Source organism: Microtus ochrogaster, linkage group LG4, assembly GCF_000317375.1.
Source record: "Microtus ochrogaster isolate Prairie Vole_2 linkage group LG4, MicOch1.0, whole genome shotgun sequence".
In the NCBI taxonomy this organism is placed as follows: Eukaryota; Metazoa; Chordata; class Mammalia; order Rodentia; family Cricetidae; genus Microtus; species Microtus ochrogaster.
In genome coordinates this window covers 14471215-14480219 of record NC_022030.1, presented here as the reverse complement: position 1 = coordinate 14480219, position 9005 = coordinate 14471215, and positions in this window count along the sequence as shown.

Here is a 9005-nt window from a genome sequence, read left to right as displayed (position 1 = left end):
TTTGCCTGCCTCTGGCTCTTGAGTGTTGCGATTAATGGTGTGCACCACCACCGACCAGCCCTTCTCTCTTTTTTAACTGCAGTTATAAAGTGGCAAATTACTGAAAGTTCCTGACTCTTTGAATTGCCTATAATGATAGTCTGTAATATGAAACTGTGAGCTGAATAAACCCTTCCTCACCTAAAGTTGTTTTCACTGGGTATTATACCAATACAACAGGAAGATAATCCAGATCGGTAGATAGGTAGATAATCAACAAAGACAAAACTTTTTGAAAAATATCACTTAGTTATTTGTGAATATTATAAATGAATCAGTGACCTAAGGTTTTTTGGGGGAGATTGTGTGTTTTTTTTTGTTTGTTTGTTTTTGTTTTTGTTTTGTTTTGATTTTTGCTTTACCTGGATAAAAGTTAAAAGTAGACTTCATCTTGTTTCTCTGGGTGTTTGTCAGCAGGAGGAAGTGGCAATTGATAGACATAAGCAGTAACAACTGGCACTCTCTAATTCTGTAACTCCATGAAGCCCTTGGGCATTAGGATCCTTGGCCTTTGGCAGCAGCCAGTGTTGTAGCCAAAATTTTTAGCCCGTGAGATTTGACAGCTAACTAGGAATGCAGGTTCTCTTCTCTGTTACCTTGAAATCTTTTATCCTTTATTCTTAACTCTATGTTCTCTTTTATTCTCTCTTCTTCTTTCTCCTCCTCTCCTTCCTCCCCCTCCTTCTACTGCCAAGATGATTCAGAATTCTTACCTCTGTTGGGGCTGTACACAGGAACCAAAGTGTGAACCTGGTCACCCATATCTCTCAGAAACTGGATAGAGTGGGATACTGAAGAGCTGGCTACCATGACTGGTAGGAACACTCATGCAAAGGCTCTCACTGCCACTGATAGCATCATCAAGTGAGTCCACTGTGACTTCCTTGACTGTCAAGGAGCAGCTGTCCTGCCAACACTGTCACCCCAGGACTGTGCACAGAAGCTGGGACTTAAGACTTGGGGTACAAGTGTGGCTATTTGAGAGGCAGATGTCAGGCAGAAGCTACGGAACCACTGCGCTGCTGCTTCTTTAGCTGTCGGTTGCTACCATCACTGCAACCTGCCACTCTGTCTGATGCCCTTTTCAAGTTCCAGCTTAGTCTGCACTAGAGAAAGCAGGCAAGACAAGACCAATCAAGAGCAGTCTTTATTGTCACGGGGAGGGGATGCACGTGTCCCAGTACACATGCAGAGATCAGAGGACAAATGTAGACTTCAGCCCTCACTTTCCACCATGTTGGAAACAGATTCTTCCTTGTTGTTCACTATTGCATAAGCTAAGTTAGCTGACCTGCAGACTTCCACGGATTCTCCTATCTCTTACTACTGCCAGACAAAAAGCAAAATCAGAAACATACACTCTTGGGTGCAGATTTCACATGGCTATAAGAGTCAAACCCCTGGTTATTAGGCATGAGGACCAAGCCCTTCATACACGGAGCCATCTCCCCAACTCAGAGTTTGTCTTTTGTGTCTGTCACTGCCTTGTCTGCTAGCAGAACTCAACAGCAATTCTGCTGCTTGTCTACCAGGGCAAGGGCTTGTCTTCCAGCCAAGAAAGAACTGACTGCAGGATCAGCTCAAGTGTGTTAAGTCTTGAGGCCACAGAAAGTATCCTGCAACTATTTCCGACAGGCTTGCCTAGGACTGTTTCTTTAAGATTAAAACAACCAGCTGTACCCTTCATGTAGTTGCCTAAGATGTTGGTGGACTGTTCAAGATGTCTCGTGATGGCACAAAGGCAGTCCAGCTGGCTATCAGACTTATAGCTCTTTTGCTCAAGGCTGTCAAGGCAGAAAGGGAAAAATCCAGCAGCTGCTAATTATGGAATACAGTTGTCCCATCCCCAATATTTCTGCTTATGTACAGGAAAATGAAGATCAAAAGGACTGGTTTCAATATAAATTAAAGAGCTTACCATTCGCAGTAAGAACAATTTTAACAAACTTTAACAATTCTGGGACAGAGCTTAACATATGCCCAATCCTGAGGGAAACTGATGGCTCCTTACCTATCTCATTGGTATAATATATTATACAACCAATGAAAATAAAGTTTAAATAGAAACAGTTTAATTCTAAGTTTTCTAAGGAAAAACCATACTGTCTAAGCCTAGCAACAGAATATTCACAATAACTTTTCTTTCTACTAGTTTATACAGTGAAGTCGGTAGCATGGTATCTTAAAACATCAAAAGCAAGCATATAGAAACAGTAGGGAAGGACTCAAAAGCACAAAAGGTAAGTCATGAAGGACAATATTAAATACAGATTTATAGAAATTTCTTTAATATGAAAATTTAATATTCTAAAATCAAGAATCCACGAAATGCCTAAGGATCACAATAGTTGGGTTCCCCCACAACAAAATTAACAGCATCAGAAAACACCGATGGATATTTTTGGAGAGTTCTTTCAATTTGCAGTTTAAGGTGAGGCTTAGAATTAAAGAGAAGCTGATGGCCTAATTTCTCTCTGTATGTTGCTAACAAATTCATATCTTTCTAATGGAGACCATCTGCTTTCTTCATTTAGGTAGGAAGTCCATGGAGACATGCAAAATGTACTCTGTTGAATTTTTGCACATTCCTCTTTCTCTCTGCACAGTATGATTTCCAGTCATGCCATAGAGCACCGTGTCCTTTGGAACACTTCTAAACTGGATGGCTGCTGAGATTCTTAGAGAAATATTTTGATATTAAAGTTATGATAAAAAATCTTTGAGTACAGATTTGAGAGGAGTGCATTAATACAGTAAATATTTATTTACTCCAGTGACTAGAAAGCAGAACTAAAATTTCCTAATTGTTTCTGTAATGTTCTAATACATGCAGGTTAGTCCATGGGTATTCTGAATTTGATCATATATTTACTTACCTTTTCCAATAGTATTTACACCTTTGCTGTGAGAACTCCTTCAGCCAATATCCTTTTAGATACAAGCCCATGTTGGGCATGGTGTCGGGTACTATAAGTGCATGCATGGGTCCTTTTTCTGCTGAATTTGGTTCAAAGTTTCCATCACACACAAAGGATTACGGATCACTACTTACCATGGAATTTATCCCCAAATCAATAAACTTTTGTTATATTTCATTCTGGGTTATGATGGAACTCTTTGATACACCTACATTTTGGCACCCAATGTGGGCAGCTGGGAACGAAAGAGCAGTTTCTGTTGACTAATGGCATCCAAGCGTTTGGCAAGAATACCCACATAAAGCCTAAGAAAACTTTTAAAAAAGAAAATCCAGACACACAAAGATAGGAGTCAATTGGAGCTTCTTGATAGCTGCATATTTTCTGATAGGCTGTTTGCTGGCAGTGAGCAGAGACATGGTTCCTTGAAGAGAAGTCTTCCTGACTCGATGTTAGCCACAAAAAACTGCTTCCTGGATCATGCTGGTGGCACAAATGGCTCCATCTCTTTTGGGAGGTCCTGTTACAGAGCACTTAAATGGGGCTTGTGAGCAGCTTGCTGCAAGTTGCTTGGTGGTGGCATTTGCCAACTGCTTCCAAGAGCTGGGGTAGTAAATATGGTTCCTGGGGCTGGCAGTAAACAGACCTCTGCCATGTTAGAAAGCTGAGCAGGGTGGAACCAACAGCCAAAGCCTTTGCTCTGGTCTTAGCCATACCTGCTTAAAGATTCACAACAGTGATCAAAGTAGGATTTCAGATACACAATAAAGACAGATTCAGACAGAAATAAACCCGTGAATGGGTCACAGTGTGTTTAAAAAATGTCCACAGGCTTAAGAAAAGCAGACAATGGGTGTAGGCAGTTATAGAAAGAGATAGTTTTAAAAAATAAAAGTCTTTAAAGAAAGTAAAAGTAATAAATAGTCATGGATTAAAGGAATAAAGATAATGAAATAAATATTAAAAATAGTAGAGTAAAAACATCAGCCACATAAAGATGGAATATACACAGAGATTCTGGATTATTAAATACTATTGTACTTTCTTTGAATATTTTGACTGTTAATGAGTTAACTACAGAGAGTCATTTGATTGTGGGGCCTACTAAGCTAAACCAACATAAAGGTATCTTGACTTCAAAATTTGAGTCTAAGGACATGTTACTTTGGAAAAGAGATTCTGTTTTTGTTTCCATAGAGATTGGGAACCTGTAGATCCCTTCCGGGATAATGTGGTTTGATGGACAACATAGAGATTGTAAACTTAATTTTTTAATTATTTAATTTTATTTTATGAGCATAGGTACTTCCCCAGTGTGTTATGATATATAAATATGGGAAAGTACACACATATGTGTGTATGTGTATGTGTGTGATATGTGATAGACAGATAGATAGATAGATAGATAGATAGATAGATAGATAGATAGATAGATAATGTATATGTGTGTGGAAGATTATGTATATAGTGGTCAAGAGACTGAAACAGTGCATCAGATCCCCTGGAAATTGTTGCTTTTATTGGTTAATGAATAAAACTGTTTTGGTCAATGGCTTAGCAAAGTCAGGTGGGAAATCCAAACAAAGGTATATAGAGAAAATAGGCAGAGTCAAGGATATGCTATGTATTTGCCAAAGGAGAAAGATGCCAGAACATTACTGGTAAACCATAATCTTGTGTGTTACATAGATTAATAGAAATGGGTTAATTTAAGATGTAAGAGCTTACTAAGAATATGCCTGAGCCATTGCAACTTTTGTAATTAAGATAGTTTCAGGTCTGGGCAGCTGAGAAATAAAGGTGCAGTCAATGTCCACAGAAAATTGAGTTGAAGATGGTTGTGAACTGCCACATGGGTGATGGTAATTGAACTGGGGTTCTTTGGGTGAATGGCCAGTGCTCCCAACCACTGAGCCATCCTCCCAGCCCCTATACTTTTTAGTTTATTCATCTTTGTCAAACTAGCTTGTGTTATTGATGACCGCTGTATATGTCTACACAAATCAAAGTTTAGGAGCTAGGGAAGTAAATTTAGAACAGAAAGCAGTCTTACACTTGTTCAGCAGCTTTCTATAGTAAACACAATGTAGAAAAAATGATAAAAACTTGAACTTTGTGGTACACATTTAATCATATTGCATTAACTATTTTTCCCCTCCCAAGTAATACTAAAATGCTTTGGAAATAATGAGTTAGGTATTTTTAAATTTTATCCATTAAATTTCAATCATCAATTATCTTGTTAATTAATAACATGCTCTCTTATTATTATTTTGCTCAATGAAGATAAAATTGTTTTTATCATTGTGATGTCACTTTATGATAACAGGTGCAAATATTTAAATGCCTATCTCACTTACACAAAACTATAACACTTAATCAATGAGTAATCACTAGAAATGGATCTAAGTAAAGGAATTTAGGAACAATTTTAAAATATTCATCATGACTGAAAGATGGGAGAAACGGGTGCATTTTCTGTGACTACTCAAGTTTGGGATTTAAGATCATGTTGGCTCTTTTGATTTTTTACCCAGATTGACTGTAGAAGCTGTTCTCACCAGAAGAATATGAATTTTAACTAAGTCAGGAAGGTTTCTGTGTAGATTCCTTGTGCTAGGTGCCAGACGTATTTTCTAATTGATTTGAAAGACAAACATGGTTTAAACACTGCAATATTTAATTAAAACTTTTCTATCAGGATTAGGCAGCTGAGTCTGCCAGTACAGGGCCTGTTGTACAAGCATTAGGACCTGATTGCATATATTCCTATCACCAAAGCCAAGCACGGCAGCATATGCACATAATCCTCACAGTGGGGAAGCAGAGACAAGCAGATCCTCAGAATATTGTCCAGCCAGTCTTGTGGAATCTGTAAACTGTGGGTTCCATGAGAGACTATGCAAAAATTAAGGTGGGAAGATGTCTAGCCTCTAGCCTTCATATGCATATGCTCATGTATGTACCACTATGTAGGGACATGTACATAGACATGAATACATAAACACTCATACACACATATAATATATATAAGAATATATATAAAACACCCAAATGTTTATATATATATTTTTTTTTCTTGGTTGTTTCCAGGTTCTTGCCATTACAAATAATGCTGTTATGAACATAACACTCAATTGAAGAATGGATAAGGAAAATGTGGTACATTTACACAGTGGAGTACTAAGCAGTAAAAATTAATGACATCTTGAAATTTGCAGCCAATTGGACAGAACTAGAAAAAAACATACTGAGTTAGGTAACCCAGACCCAGAAAGAAAAATACAATACTTACTCATAAGTGTCTTTTAGACATAAAGCAAAGAATAACCAGCCTACAGTCCATAAACCCAGAGAGCATAGACAATAAGATGACCATAAGAGAGAAATGCACAGATCTGCCTAAGAAAGAGAAAAAGACAAGATCTCCTGAGTAAATTGAGAGTATGAAGAACGGGGGGAGAGTGGAAGGGGAGAGAAAAGGAAAGAAGGGAAGTAGGAAAAAAAGTATAGCTCAATTAAAAACAATAAAGTTTAAGAAAGAATATCTATTGTTATATATACACATATATGCATATATTCATGCAAGTTCTTTCAGCATACTTACCACAAAATGCTTACTACATATCAAGAGGATATATGATAAACTAGAAGCAAGACTGTAAAGCAAGATTCTAAATTGTATTTCTCTTTCTATGATTCTTTTCCTCCTCTTCTATCTTCCTATATTTGACTCTGGGGCAAGCCAGCAGCAGCAATAGCAGCAGCAGCAACAGCAGCTAGTTTCATACATCATGACCTGGCTATATATGAGGGAATAAGGCTCCAGCTTTTTGGTCTCTCAGCACCAAGCACAACCTATATCCCCAACCACTAAGGCAGTAGTTCTAGGACTCCAACAATCTTGAAAAAGAAAACTACATCACCTTGGCAGTTGACACCAGCATAAGTAGGACTTAAAGGATACTGTTTTTAATTGGTTAGAACTGTAGCCTTGTGAACTAGGGTACTGATGAGACAAGGAGGCATTTTTTGGCAATTGTTATAAGGATGCTACTGTTGGTACATTGCAAAGCTCACTTTGAACCCCCTGGTCTTTCAATAAAGTCCTTTATTCTTGTCATCCCTACTCACAAAGAAGCTTGGAACGCCACTGCTTCCCTCCTGATAGGAAAGATTCTTGCATGATAGTAGTAGTACATTTAACAATAAGCCACCATACTTTTCTTATAATGAGGCCATATCATCCCTCACATATCAGTAATGGCATTGCCTTTTGAAGCCAGAAGGGACAATCCATGAAAATTCCTATTATGCCTTTTTAATGAAATGACATAAGTATGGGTTTGCTGTGTCCTCACCGCCCCCAAGTCTCAGTCCTTCCCCTGTGTGGAATGAAGCAGCCTTCAACTCTCACAGACTTCTCCTTGCTGCAAAGATGCTTGGTGAAAGGGAAAATAATATGAATGGGAATTCTGTCCTATTTCCAGTTCACTTGCAAGCCCTTAAACTCATATTCTGCACAATACTGGAATAGTCTCAATGGAGTGCTTTCTAACTAATACAAATTTCAATTTGCTTTCATTATATGCAAGCAAGGCATTAGCTCAGACTTTTAATTTTGTATGAATACAAAAGGCACAGGCAAATTCAGTTTTACAAACTAAAGTTATTATATTACTCTTCTAATAAAAGTCTCGATTAAACAATTCAAGCTATCTTAAAAATGATGGCTTGCATATATATGTATATATATTTCAGTAAAAGCAGATTTCTGATTTAGAAAACTATGAGAAAAATACAGTTGAGCTTCCTTTAGCTATAGATATAGATATAAAATAGGAAAGAGGATGAACAGGAACTTCCAGTCTCTTGTCTCTCTTTCTCCTGACCTTTTCCCTACTAACAACACATTTTGCTCTATTTCCCCATCTTTAATTCCATCCACTCCAGTCAAACATACACTTTATGTTACATTTCAACTGGCTCCGTGCTGCATCTCAGCCTCTCAAGGGTTCAAACTTTAAATTTGTAGGGAGAAAAGGGTGGGGAGTACCAACTGTCTTAGCTCCCCTCCAGTGGACATTTTCTTTCCATAATGATGGGTCTGACCATATAACACAAACATGCCATCTTAGTCTCTCATATAAACAGTGGAGGCAAGACCAGTGGAAATAGAATCATGCAGAAGGAGAATCAGAACCCAGTGTAAGCCTACTGGCAACTTCAAGCCACAATCATCATCCTAAGCTAGTGTTAAGTAGGCCCATCGTGCCCTGTAATTGCCAGTCATTGGGTTCCCAAGTAAAGATTCATGCCTGTGGTAGTATCAGCTTTCTTCAGATGAAGGATTCTCGGAGGAATGGCAGTCAAACTCCATTCTAAAGCTCTACCAGCATCTAGGGGAGAGCCATTTTCCCCTAAAGACAATGGCCTCTGTTGCACCATGCACAACCATTTCCGTAAGAATATCTGGCAGTATATGACACTACCCACCACCACAACCATCCTTGCATCATGCACAGTTATTTCCTGAAGGACATCTGACAGTGTGGGGACCACCTCCCACGGTCATCTTTGCACCATGACTGCCCGCTTTTCTCTGTAACTTCAGAAAGCAGCTTCCCTCAAATTCCAGGATACCTCTTTTCCTGGAACTCAGAAGAGGAAATGAAAGAAGCTCCCTGCTTCCTGGAATGGAGATTAGTCACAACGCCATACCTGACTCTCCTTGTCACCCTCCTTTATCACTCAACCTATATTCTTTTTCTTTCCAGTTTTTAAAAATTGTTTTTATTGTGCTATGCATTTTATTGTGCTATGCTGGTTTGTGACTCATCTGACAGTGGGATTTCAGACTCTCAGCACCATGACCTCCTCTGATTTGGTTGCGTGGTGTATTTATAGTCACTGTAAGACAAAAGATTACCAAGCTGTACACAAATGAATCCTTCTGATGAAAAAAAAAATTTGTCATGCATGGCTTTTCTATGGAGAATTGGTTATCTCTACAGCAAGGGAATTCTACTTCTAAGCCTGTTTTACTTT